At 37.6% G+C, this 14,742-nt stretch overlaps 1 protein-coding gene across 2 annotated transcripts in view; it reads right to left on the bottom strand.

Annotated features, from left to right (window-relative positions):
* ARL8B (ARF like GTPase 8B) overlaps positions 1–14,742 on the bottom strand; it is a 65,971-nt gene that overhangs the window by 26,215 nt on the left and 25,014 nt on the right. The window lies entirely within an intron of this gene.

Below are 14,742 nucleotides of genomic sequence, written 5' to 3'. Positions count from 1 at the left end.
AAGAGGTAAAATGTGAGGTTATCATTTTCTAACATATTTTCTTCATAATCTAATCATGAAGAAACATCCAAAACAGAGGAACATTCTCTTAAAAAGGCGGGGGAGGGAGGGTAATTTTTCAAAGATGTCAATGTCATAAAAGATCAAGGCTGTAAAAATGTTTCAGACTAGATAGAGGGGACTAAAACGACACAACAACTAAATGCAGTGGCTGACCCTAGACTGGATCCTGAACTGGAGAACAAAAACACTATAAACAACATTATCGGGTCAAGTGACAAAACAGGAAGAGATAAAATGTGAGGTATCATTTTCTAACATAATGAAGTTGGCAACTAAATTAGTTATGCAAGGGAATATTCCTAAGCTTAGAAAACCCAAACTTAAGTATTTAGGAATAAGGGCCATGGTACATAGACCTTACTTACCTAAGGTGACACACGCAGTGCATGAACGATAAAGCAAATGAGGTAAAATGTTTGACCTCAGTAAAGGGTATATAAATGTTTTTTGGAATGCTTTTATTCCCGCAAAATTTCTGTAAATTTGAAATTGTTTCCAAATAAAAGATTTCTTAAATGGAATAATCAAATACCATCTTCTTGTATATCATATCTAGGACACAACTAGAATTAGAAGATAAATTACCTACTACAATAGTAGTGAAATTCATGAATACATTCAATCACAAGGAATTATGACAACTAGTTCAGGAACAAGTCATTGCTAATCTTGTTTTGTCCTTTAATATTCTAAAAGAATACTAACTTACAAATGTCTTCTAATAGAAAAATCCATGTTTTATAGTTTCAGTGTAAGGAAAATGCCTCTGGGCTTTAAAATTGGCATTTTAAAATCTACTCCAATGTTTTAATATTTATTTATAAGCTGGGAAATGAATTAAACATAGTGTGCTCTTCCAAGTCTAAATTCCTCTTAGTTTTGGGGAAAACTGTCCCACTTAACACATATTCTTCTTTTCTTTCTGAACATTTCATACAGTAGTTACCACTGTGAACACATACATCGTATCTAAGGATATCTCCCTACAACCTCTTTTTAAGGGGCTAGAAAAGACCATTCACTACAGCAGTATTTCAAGGATCATACAATGTTCATTTTCTATTTTAGAACATTTTGGACATTTCCTTAAATAATTTCCCAAAAGACAGTAATTTGTTCTCAGTTTTATGTGCCAGAGTTACTTCCAACTACAGACAAAATTGCTTCCCACAGGATGTCAGTTTAAAAGCACATGTTAAGATTCATTTGAGATTTAAATATTAGTAACCAAGGGATAATGTCTCTCAAAATCCCAGTGGGTTTGTTTGTGTTTTTTGTTTGTTCTGAGAGGGAGGGATTCTCTTCAGTCCTTACCAGAAAAAATTAAGTAGCATGCAAAATTTTTATATGTTAGGTTTCTTAGGGGCATAATCAATTAAGGCCTCTCATCTCCAAATGGCCCAGATTCTGAAAATGGGCCATCATTCCAAATAAACCAAACTGAAGAGCTATTTTTCTGAAGCAAATTAAGTAATAAAAACTTTCTGCAGAATCATAAAGTTCCAGGATTACCCTTCAAAAAGTGGCGTAATTTGCAACAATACTGACTCAAAAAAAACTTCTAACTCTTCAAAAAACACTAGCCAAAAAGATAAAGGCATCCCTAGATTCTGGCATGGACAGGCCCCCGTGTAGACTGTGGTCTAGATGCCAATGTTTTCCATCTGGTCTGCCAACTCAAACTGACTGGCAGCGGCTTCCACCTGGGCACAGTGAGTGCTGTGCTCTTCTTTCATCTGTGTTATCCACACAGATGAGGGAGAAGTGCTTGTGGCTCTCATGCTAGGCATTTACAAACTCTGGTCTAGATGTTCTAATGTCGGCAGGCCAATTATAAAAGCCTGCTTTGCAGATGATCCAATCATCAACAGCAGACACAGACAATGAATCTGTATTGTAATGATTCACAAACAACTATTATTGTTCACCCCCTCCTTTATGGTTTTATCAACCCACAAAGCTACTGTGCCTCTGCCTTTATTCATTCATTTATTCACTCACTTATTCAACAACAGAGAAAAGGAAAAGAAAAGTAACCAGGAAACAAATATAAAAACATCACACAACAAATATATCCTACAGAGGAGATAATACAGGATGACTGGGTACCCAAGGAAAGCCTCTCTGAAGGAGTGATATTTAAGGCTCCAGACCCACTCGGATGCATAATATGTAATATTTAACCCTTAACTGCTATACTGATCCTCATAAACCACTCAAGAATTGTCTCTCTGCTGTCAGAGGCACTCTTGATATACTTGTGGACTGAAGACCACTCCTTTAAAGGGTCCAGTTAGGCAAGTCTCCAGGTTTTAGGATTGAAATTGCCAGGTTTTTTTGTTTTGTTCTTTTTTGATGGTAAATTTATGGTAATTTGGCAAGCAATCAGTTTTGCCTTGGGAGGGACTTCAGGTGAATAGTTTATTTTTAAAGTTAACTATTGGTTAGGTTTTATCTATACACCCCAAATAGTAGCAACATGAATTAAAAGTTATTTTTAGGTAGCAACATTAAAACTAGGTGAAAGACACTATGTTTTCTTTGATATGAAACTATGAAATCTGAATATAACAGATGAGAATTCTTTAGATAAAAACTTTTTACTAAGCGGGCTTCCCTGGTGGCACCGTGGTTGAGAATCTGCCTGCCAATGCAGGGGACACGGGTTCAATCCCTGGTCTGGGAAGATCCCACATGCCGCGGAGCAACTAGGCCCGTGAGCCACAACTACTGAGCCTGCGCGTCTGGAGCCTGAGCTCTGCAAGAGAGGCCATGATAGTGAGAGGCCCACGCACCGCGATGAAGAGTGACCCCCGCTTGCCGCAACTGGAGAAAGCCCTCACACAGAAACGAAGACCCAACACAGCCAAAAATAAATAAAATAAATTAACTGAAAATCACAGCTGAATTTAAAAAAAAAAACTTTTTACTAAGCATAATGACATAGGGAACTAATTAAATGCCTGTCACTGTAATTCAACTCATTTCAAACAACTAATTAATCCCTACTGCCTGCTAATACCAATAGAGCTACTATGCAGCAATCTCCTTTACAAAGACAAATCTTGAGGATTAAAATGTTCTCAAACCCACAATTTCAATTAGGAGCCTGAAAACTCTCATTCCTGCTAACCTCTATTCCTGAAGAAAATTCACTTCAAAAGGTCTCTAATGACTATTTCCTACGTTCACTACGACTTTCACTAACAGCACATTAGTAACGGTTTTACTAAATCTACATCCAAAGAACTGCTGAAGAAAATTAATTTGCTAGTCTATAGAACAATTTGCTAGTAAGCATCCCTAGTCAATCACTGGGCAACCACACCACAGTGCAGCATCTTCACTCAGTCAGAAATTCTGATGATGCAATAACAATGTAAAAAAGGGCCCCAAAAGAAATCAGCGCTGGAGAGCTTTAGCAAATACAGTATTTGCTAACTTGTCAAGTCATTAATATGTCTGGATGTATTTCCCATGAACATCAAGAGCCCACTATAAATCTGTAATAAATACTTGTATCTTTATATGAAAAAAGTCTACTAATCTTCACATGTAGGATGAAGCATGTTCTGAAGTCCGAAGCATGAGGGTCAGGGGAATTAGCATACAAGTCACATTTTCAGGCATTGATACTATTACTACTGATTGGTCTCTAGACAATTCTACTACTTTTTTTAATTTTACTTTCCTTTGTAAAAAATACCTTTTCATAAAGAAAGTGACAAGAAAAAGAAATTAAAGGAATCCAAACTGGAAAGAAAGTAAAACTGCCATTGTTGGCAGATAATACGATAGTACATATAAAAAATTCTAGACACCATCAAAAAAATTCATCAGGCTTCCCTGGTGGTGCAGTGGTTGAGAGTCCGCCTGCCGATGCAGGGGACACGGGTTCGTGCCCCGGTCTGGGAAGATCCCACGTGCCGCGGAGCGGCTGGGCCCGTGAGCCATGGCCGCTGAGCCTGCGCATCCGGAGCCTGTGCTCCGCAACGGGAGAGGCCACAACAGTGAGAGGCCCACGTACCGCCAAAAAAAAAAAAAAAAAAAAACTTCAATGAATTCAGTAAAATTGCAGAATACAAAGTTAATATATAGAAATCTATTGTGTCTGTACACACCAACAGTAAACTATCAGAAAGAGAAAGCAAGAAAAAAAATCCCATTTACAACTGCATCAAAAAGAATAAAATATCTAGGAATAAACCTACCTAAGGAGGTAAAAGACCTGTACTCAGAAAACTGTAAGACACTGATTAAATAAATGGAAGATGACACAAGATGTAAGATAATATACCATGGTCATGTATTGGAAGAATAAATATTGTTAAAATAACCATATTACCCAAGATAATCTACAGATTCAATGCAATTCCTATGAAAATACCAATGGCACTTTTCACAGAAGTAGAACAAATAATTCTAAAATTTGTATAAGAACACAAAAGACTCTGAATAACCAAAACAATCTTGAAGAACAAAGCTGAAGATATCACACTACCTGATTTCAAGCTATTCTACAGAGCTACAATAACCAAAACAGTATGGTGCTGGCAGAAAAACAGACACATAGATCAATGGACAGAACAGAGAGCCCAGAAATGAACCCACACTTGAAACTGAGTCTCCCTAAAACTAAGTTCCCTTACCAAGTTTATCATTAATCTCTCTGTCCTATACTTTATTCCCTTTCTTGTCTCCTCTGACCTCAATGCTGTGCTAACTTAATACTAATCAACCAGTTGGATGACTGAAACTGCTGTTGTCGATGCCATCGATAATGTACTAAAACTGCTATCATAGATATTATCATATCAACATTAACGTACAAACTCAGGTTGTCCTCCAGGGCAAGATGAGCTAACAGACCCCCAACCCATGGACCACTTGGCAGATACTCATAAACCAGACTCCCAAAACTTCAAGTAAGAAATGTCCCATGACAATGATTAATCCCAGCCTCTTTGTTCTCCCCCCTTTAAAAAAACAAAAACAAAAAACTAACTCAAAGACCAAGTTGGAGTGGATCTGAGGCTTGCCTCCTACTCCCTTGCTGGCGTCCTGCAACATATCCTTACTTTGCTGCAAACTACCACTATCAGAGTTTGGCTTTCGGCGCCATGGGCACACATGCCCTTTGCTGGATTTCACACTAAATTAATTAATCTATGACAAAGGAGGCAAGAATACATGATGGGAAAAAGATAGCCTCTTCAATAAATTGTGATGGGAAAACTGTACAGCTACATTAAGTGTAAAAACTAAAGTCATAAAACACCTACAAGAAAACATAGGCCATATGCTCTTTCACATTAGTCTTTTTTTTTTTAATATTTATTTTTCTATTTGGCTGTGCTGGGTCTTAGTTGCAGCACGCGGGATCTTCGTCGAGGCATGCAGGATCTTTAGTTGCGGCATGAGGACTCTTTTAGTTGGGGCATATGGGATCTAGTTCCCCAATCAGGGATCAAACCTGGGCGCCCTGCATTGGGAGAGTTGAGTCTTAACCACTGGACCACCAGGGAAGTCCCCTGACATCAATCTTTAGCAGTATTTTTTTGGGTATGTCTCCTCAGGGAAAGGAAACAAAAGCAAAACTGAACAAATGTGACTACGTCAAACTAAAAAGCTTTTGCACAGCAAAGGAAACTATCAACAAAACAAACACGCTGCCTATTGAATGGGAGAAGATAACATGATATGGATTTAATATCCAAAATATACAAAGAACTCTTAAAACTCAACATCAAAAAACAATCCAATTAAAAATGGGCAGGGCTTCCCTGGTGGCGCCGTGGTTGAGAAACTGCCTGTCACTGCAGGGGACATGGGTTCAAGCCCTGGTCTGGGAAGATCCCACATGCCACGGAGCAACTAAGCCCGTGAGCCACAACTACTGAGCCTGCGCGTCTGAAGCCTGTGTTACACAACATAAGAGGCCGCGATAGTGAGAGGCCCGCACACCACGATGAAGTGTGGCCCCCGCTTGCCGCAACTAGAGAAAGCCCTCGCACAGAAATGAAGACCCAACACAGCCAAAAATAAATGTAAAAATAAACAAATAAATAAAAATGTTGAAAGACGCTAATCTTAAGACCTCAACAGCAGAGATAAATATTTTTTAAAAAAATGGGCAGAGAACATGAATAAACATTTTTTCAAAGAACACATACAGATGACCAACACACACATGAAAGGATGCTCAACATCACTAACCATCAGGGAAATGCAAATCAAAACCACAATAGGATATCACCTCACACCTGTCAAAATGGCTATTATCAAAAAACATCAAATAACAAGTGCTGGCAAGGATGTGGAGAAAAAGGAACCCTTGTTGTGTGCTGTCAGTGAGAATATAAATTGATATAGCCACTATGGAATAGTATGGAGGTTCCTTAAAAAATCAAAAATTGAATTACCATACAATCCAGCAATTCCATTTCTGGGTTTTTTCCAAAGAAAACAAAAACACCAATTCGAAAAGATATATGCACCCCATGTTCACTGCAGCATTATTGACAATAGCCAAGATAAGGAAGCAACCTTAAGTGCCCACCAATAGATGAATGGATAAAAAAGATGTGGGGTGTGATATGTGCGTGCATGTGTATAGATATATATACATTCAATGGAATACTAGGTATAAAAAAGAATGAAATCTTGCCATTTGTGACAACATGGATGGACCTAGAGGATATCATGCTAAGCAAAATAAGTCAGACAGAGAAAGACAAATACAGTATGATTTCACTTATATGTGGAACCTAAAAAACAAAACAAATGAACAAACGTAGCAAAACAGAAACAGAGCCACAGATACAGAGAAAACAGAAAGGAGGAGGGTGGAGGGGATGAGTGAAACAGCTGAGGAAAATTAAGAGGTACAATCTTCCAGTTACAAAATAAATGACTCATGGAGATGAAATGTACAAGAGTGGGGGAATACAGTTAATAATAATGTAATAACTATATATGGTAACAGATGATGACTTACAGTATGATCATTCTGTAACGTACTGAAATATCAAGTCACTATACTGTGCATCAGGAACTAACATAGTATTACAGGTCAATTATACTTCAAAAACAAACACTCTTTTTAGAGGTCAGATTTGTGGCTACCAGAGGTGAGGGGTGGGGGAAGGGGGAATTGGATAAAGGTGGTCAAAAGGTACAAACTTCCAGTTATGAGATAAATAAGTACTAGAGATGTAATGTACAACATGATTAATATAATTAATTATAATGCTGAATGTTACATATGAAAACTATTAAAAGAGTAAATCCTAAGCGTTCTAAGGGAATTTTTTTCCTTTTAATTTTATATGAGATAGATGTCACTAAATTTATTATGGTAATCATCTCATGATGTACATATGTCAAATCATTATGCAGTACACCTTAAGTTTATACAGTGCTATATGTCAGTTATACTGAACAAAATAAGTGATTTTCTATATTTAAAAGTTTCTTTCCCTCTTTCTGGGAAGAACTGGGTATTGATGGAACTAAAATGAGAAAGAGACTTATTTTTCACTGTATGCTCTTCTGTGTGTGCATGTACAGCTTGTTCAAAAAAAAAAGATTATAAAAAGAAAAACTTTCCTTCAAATCCTAAAATAGACTTCTATTATTAAATTTAAAAAGGGGATTCCTAAAGCCAACCAAATGGTACACATCAATGAGTTACATACATAACAAAAGCCCTTCAGTCTTAAGAAAAACACTGTGATGGAAATCACAACTTGTAACCTACAAATGGTAAAATGAATCTTGAACTCTTTTAAAACAAAATAAGAGGGGACTTCCCTGGTGGCACAGTGGTTAAGAATCCCCCTGCCATTGCAGGGGACACAGATTTGAGCCCTGGTCCGGGAAGATCCCACATGCCACAGAGCAGCTAAGCCCGTGTGCCACAACTACTGAAGCCTGTGCGCCTAGAGCCCATGCTCCGCAACAAGAGAAGCCACCAGCATGAGAAGCCCGTGCACCGCAACAAAGAGTAGCCCCTGCTCGCCGCAACTAGAGAAAGCCCGTGCGCAGCAACGAAGACCCAATGCAGCCAAAAAAAAACCAAAAGCCTAGTCTTTATTGAAACTCACTTTCTCCAAATGTAAAATGAAGATAACCAAGTCTCTACCTCAAGTTAAATGATTTAAAATACATACACCATTTAGAACAATGCCTGTTTTGGGCACTGGTTACAGGTACAGGGGAAGCATTGAATATTTGCTATCATCATCATCACATAGAGTCCATGAAATGTGATGTTAAAAAGTAGTTCACAGTGTTCTGGTTAAGATTAGGTAAACACACTCCACCCTGTCCCTTCCACTGAATGTAACTAAACACCATGGACAGAATGCATGCAGCAGCTAACTGAGAACTCTGAAAGTAAGTGTAGCAGATAGATTAGACAATGAAATCAGAACTCAAAACACAAGCAATCTCTTAATTTACGACAAAGGAGGCAAGAACATACAATGGAAAAAAAAACAGCCTCTTCAATAAGTGGTGCTGGGAAAACTGGATAGCTACATGTAAAAGAATGAAATTAGAACACTCCCTAACACCATATACAAAAATAAACTCAAAATGGATTAAACACCTAAATGTTAAGACTGGACTCTATAAATCTCTTAGAGGAAAACATAGGAAGAACACTCTTTGACATAAATCACAGCAAGATCTTTTTTAACCCACCTCCTAGAGTTAAGAGAAATAAAAACACAAATAAACTGGACTTAATTAAACTTAAAGGTTTTTGCACAGCAAAGGAAACCATAAACAAGACAAAAAGACAACCCTCAGAATGGGAGAAAATATTTACAAATGAAACAACAGACAAAGGATTAATCTCCAAAATATACAAACAGCTCATGGAGCTCAATATCAAAAAAACAAACAATCCAGTTAAAAAATGGGCAGAAGACCTAAATAGACATTTCACCAAGGAAGACAAACAGATGGCCAAGAAGCACATGAAAAGATGCTCAAAATCACTAATTATTAGAGAAATGCAAATCAAAACTACAATGAGGTATCACCTCACGCTGGTCAGAATGGCCATCATCAAAAAATCTAGAAACAATAAATGCTGGAAAGGATGTGGTGAAAAGGGAACCCTCCTGCACTGTTGGTGGAAATGTAAATTGATACAACCACTATGGAGAACAGCATGGAGGTTCTTTAAAAAAGTAAAAATAGAACTGTCATACGACACAGCAATCCCACTTCTGGGCATATACCCTAAGAAAACCATAATTCAAAAAGAGTCATGTACCACCGTGTTCAATGCAGCACTATTTACAATAGCCAGGACATGGAAGCAACTTAAGTGTCTGTGGACAGATGAATAGATAAAGAAAATGTGGCACATATATACAATGGAATATTACCCAGCCATAAAAAGAAATGAAACTGAGTTATTTGTAGTGAGGTGGATGGACCCAGAGTCTGTCATACAGAGTGAAGTCAGAAAGAGAAAAACAAATACCGTATGCGAAGGCATATATATAAAATCTAAAAAAAAAAAAAAAAGTACTGATGAACCTAGTTGTAGGGCAGGAATAAAGAGGTAGACACAGAGAATGGACTTGAGGCCGTGGGGTGGGAGGGCGAAGCTGGGGTAGCATCGACATATACACACTACCGAATGTAAAATAGTTGGCTGGTGGGAAGCAGCCACATAGCACAGGGAGATCAGCTCTGTGCTTTGGGATGACCTAGAGGGGTGGGATAGGGAGGATGGGAGGGAGGCTCAAGAGGGAGGGGATATGGGGACATGTGTATGCATATGGCTGATTCGCTTTGTTGTGCAACAGAAACACAGTATTGTGAAGCAATTATACTCCAATAAAGATCTATTTAAAAAATTTTTTTTAATAAATATATCCTCAAAAAAAAAAAAAACAACACAACATAAGCAATCTGATGCTATTTCCTAGTTGCTTCTTTGCTTTTTTTCCTTCCCTCTCAATCTCCCAGAGCCTGGATAAAAGGCAGCCCAATTGCCAGAAATGTATACCAAGCATGAACAGAAAAAGCTTAGAGAGGAGTCTTCTCTTTTTGGTAGGAGGACTGTGTATGGGTGTTTGTGGGGGGGGGGGGCGGGCAGGGAGGTGGGTAATAGGACAGAGAAAGTGGGAGAAATGCCCTGGGTTTTATCCTTTCTCCTGCCATAGCCCCCAGACAAACCAAGTCTTGAAGCTGTGAGCACCTAACAGCACCTATGGCCAAGCAAGTACCTTGAGAGGAGGAATCTTCTCTAACCATAGCAACTGTGGAAAGTACTTGGGGGTGGGGTGGATGAGAAGAGCACTGGGGGTGGTAGAGGGAGAAATCCCTGTTGATTTGTTTTTTCTTTTTTTTGGTCTTTATTCTCTCTCCTACCACTTAGCTCCTGAGAGATTCAGTTGAGGGAAGGGCACAGCAAAGCAAGGAGACTGACTCCATCCAACCACCCACAACTTTATAGCCAGAGGATCAGGAAGCGGGGAGGGGGAGAGCCCTATGAGTCAGTATCAGGGAGATTCATAAAGAAAGGGACTAGGGAAATGAACCCCATAAGTTGTACCTGAACTCCTGGGCTCATCCTCAAACTGTGATATGTGGGTCTGACCCTAAACAAAGGCCTTGAGAACTAAACTATGAGGTAGACCACTAGCCAGATTTCTGGTTAATCCTCTCAGTAGTGTACAGGCAGGAATGATCCAAACAGTACTACTGCAAACTGGACTGACATAAGAACCAAAGACCAAAGACCAAAGAAGGTTGATTGGAGCTTGTGGCCTGAACCTAACTGGGCCAAATGCCTGCTAAAACAAAACAACAAATCAACATTCTCCAAAGAATTTAAACAAAACCCAGAGTCTCATAATATTCAAACTGTCCAAAATAACTGAATATGTGAAGAATTAAGAAAATTTCAAGTAGCAAGGCAAAAAGACACTGAACAGATGCCAACATCAAGATAACACAAATAACGGAAATATCAAAGACTAGCTATCATAACCATACTCCAAGAAGGGCAAACACTGTTGAAATGAATGGAAAGAAAGTTTCAGAGGGTAAATAAAAGCCATAAAATAGAACCAAGTGGAAATCTTAGAACTGAAAAATACAGTAACCAAAATCTAAAACAAACAAAAACAAAACAAAAACCACCTCAATGGATGGGCTAACAGAAGAATGGAGGTGACAGAAAAAAACTCAATGAAGTTGAAGACAGATCAAGAGAAATTATTCCAAGCTGAAAGAAACAGAAAAAAAGACTGGGGGAAAAAATGAACAGAGCCTCAAGGATCCATAAGACTATAAAAACGTCTAACATTCATGTCATTGAAATCCAAAATTAAGAGAAAAAGAATGATACCACAAAAGACTTCAAAGAGTCAAAACAATCTTGAGAATAAAGAACAAATTTAGAGGCACCATGCTACCTGATTTCATACTCTATTACAAAGCTGCAGCAATCAAAACAGTATTGTATGAGCCTAAAAAAACCACAAAGATCAATGGAACAGAATAGAGAACTCAGAAATAAACTGATTTATGACAAAGGAGCTAAGAATATACAATAAGGAAAAGACATCACTCCAATCAATGGCATTGGGAAAACTGGACAACCAAAAAACTGGATAGTGGTCCAGGTTCACTGACCAAAGAATGAAACTGTACCACTCACTATCTTACACCATATTAAAAAAATTAACTCAAAATGAATTAAGGACTTGAACATAAAAGACCTCAAACCATAACGCTCCTGGAAGAAGACATAGGCACTAAGCTCCTTGCCACAGGTCTTGGTGACAATTTTTTTAATCTAACACCAAAAGCAACAAAAGCAAAAATAAACAAGTGAAACTACATCAAACTAAAAAGCTTCTACACAGCAAAGGAAACCATCAACAAAATGAAAAAGCAACTTACCAAATAGGAAAAATATGTGTAAATCATGTATCTGATAAAGGGCCCATATCCAAAATGTAAGAACTCATACAACTCAAAAGCTAGCAAAACAAGCAATTGGTTAAAATCTGGTCAGAAGATCTGAAAACACATTTTTCCGAAGAAGACATACAGATAGCCAACAGGTACATGAAACAGTGCTCAGCATCACTAATCATCACGGAAATGCAAATTAAAACTACAAGAAAATATCACCTCACACCTGTTAGAATGGCTATTATCAAAAAGACAAGAAATAACAAGTTTTGGCAAGCATGTGGAGAAAAGGAAACCCCTGTGCATTCTTGGTGGTAATGTAAATTGGCACTTTTGGCCACTTTGGAAAATAGTCTGGAGGTTCCTCAAAAAATTAAAAACAGAACTACCATATGATCGAGTAATTCCACTTCTGGGTATTTATCTGAAGCAAATGAAGACTCTAACCCAAGAAGATATATGCATCCTTATGTTCAGTGCAACATTATTTACAACAGCCAAAATATGGAAACAACCTAAGTGTCCAGTGTCGAATGAAAAGATTTTTTAAATGTGACAGATTAATAGACATATACACATGTGCACACCCATACAAACACACACACAATGGAACATTATTCAGTCTTTAAAAAGAATGAGATCTTGCCGTTTGGAACAACACAGATGGACCTCAAGGGTATTATGCTAAGTGAAAAAAGTCAGACAAAGAAAGACAAATATTAAAAGCTCTCACTTATATGTGGAATCTAAAAACAAAACAAAACAGCAAAAAAACTAAGCTTATAGATAGAGAACAAACAGCTGGTTGCCAGAAATGCGTGATGGGGGGTAAGAGAAATGAGTGAAAGGGTCAAAAGTTACAAACTTCCAGTTATAAAATAAGTAAGTCATGGGGATATAATGTACAGCATGGTGACAAAAGTTAACAATACTGTATTAAATATCTGAAAGTTGCTAAGAGTAAACCTTTCAAGTTCTCATCACAAGAAAAAAAGTTCCTTGGCAACTATGTAAGGTGACAGAGGTTAACTACACTTATTGTGGTAATCATTTTGCAATGTATACAAATATTGAATCATTTTACTTCACACCTGAAACTAACATAATGTTCGATGTCAATTATACAATAAAGAAAAAGAGAAAAAATGGCTGAAAATGTTCAAAATTTGCCGAAAGACAAACTTACAGATTCAAGAAATGCAACAAACCCAAAGCGGGGTAAGCGCAGAGAAATCCACACCCAGATACATCATAATTGAACTGCTGAGACCAAAGACAAAGAAAAACATCTTGAAAGTAGCCAGAGAGAAATGATATATGACATGAGAATAACAATTTGAATGATTATGAATTTCTCATCATAAATAATAAATGCTTATTCAAAAGTGCTGGGTGAAAAAAAAGGACTGTCAACCTAGAACACTATATCCAGGGAAAACATCCTTTAGGAATGAAGATAATAAAGACATCCTCAAAGGAAAGAAGACTAAAAGAATTTGCAACTGGCAGATATGCTCTAAAAGAAATACTAAATGAAATTCTTCAGCCATAAAAGAAACTAACCTAGAGCTTCAGTAATTAAAGGAAAGCAAAAGAAATGATAATATCTGGGTAAATGTAATAAAGTATTTACTTTCTCTTTACTATAAAATGTTTGATGGTTGAAAGTAAAAATTACAACATTGTCTGGTATGGTTTTCAATGTATGTAGATATGATATGACAAGCACAACATAAAGGGAAAAAGGTAAACGAACCTATATGGTGGTAAGGTTTCTACATTCCACATGAAGTGATAATGTACTAATTTCAGATAAACTAGGTAAAGTATGTATATTTTAATCCCAAGAATAACCACTAAAGGAGCCATACAAAGGTAACAGTCAAAACCTCAATAAACTAAAATACTGAAGAATGAATAGAAAACAGAAGAGGAAAAAGGGAACAAAAATCAAAGGAGACAAACAAAACAAAATGGTAGAACTAAATCTAAACATACCAATAATTACAGTAAAAGTAAGCAGTCTAAACACACCAACTAAAAGACAGACTGTTGGAATATACATATTTTTAAAAAGAACCAACTATATGCTATCTTCAAGAAATCCAGGGCTTCCCTGGTGGCACTGTGGTTGAGAGTCCGCCTGCCGATGCAGGGGACACGGGTTCGTGCCCCGGTCTGGGAAGATCCCACATGCCGCGGAGCGACTGGGCCCGTGAGCCATGGCCGCTGAGCCTGCACGTCCAGAGCCTGTGCTCCGCAACGGGAGAGGCCACAACAGTGAGAGGCTTGCGTAATGCAAAAAAAAAAAAAAAAAAAAAAAAGAAATCCACTTCAAATATAATGACAGAGGTAGGTTAAAAGGAAAAAGCTAGAAAGAGTATCACCATGCAACGACTAACCAAAAGAAAGCTGGAGTAGCTATATTAATATCAAAACAGACTTCAGAGCAAGAAAAATTACCAAGGATAAAGAGGGACCCTAAATAATGATAAATCAATTCACCAAGAGCATATAACATCCTAAACATGTATGCACCTAACAACAAAGCTTCAAAATAAATTTAAAACTGATGGAACTAAAAAGAGAAATAAACCCACAATTATAGAGACTTCAGGATTCCTCTCTTAATTGACAGAACAAATAGCAAGAAAACAAGCAAGGGTGCAGAAGTTAACATCACCAACAATCAACTAGGTCTAATTGACATTTATAGAACACTCCACTCAA

This window comes from Grampus griseus (genome assembly GCF_964374135.1).
Source record: "Grampus griseus genome assembly, chromosome: 10".
Classification (NCBI taxonomy): domain Eukaryota; kingdom Metazoa; phylum Chordata; class Mammalia; order Artiodactyla; family Delphinidae; genus Grampus; species Grampus griseus.
Note: the sequence above shows the minus strand (reverse complement) of the source record. Positions and strands in the feature narration are given on the sequence as shown.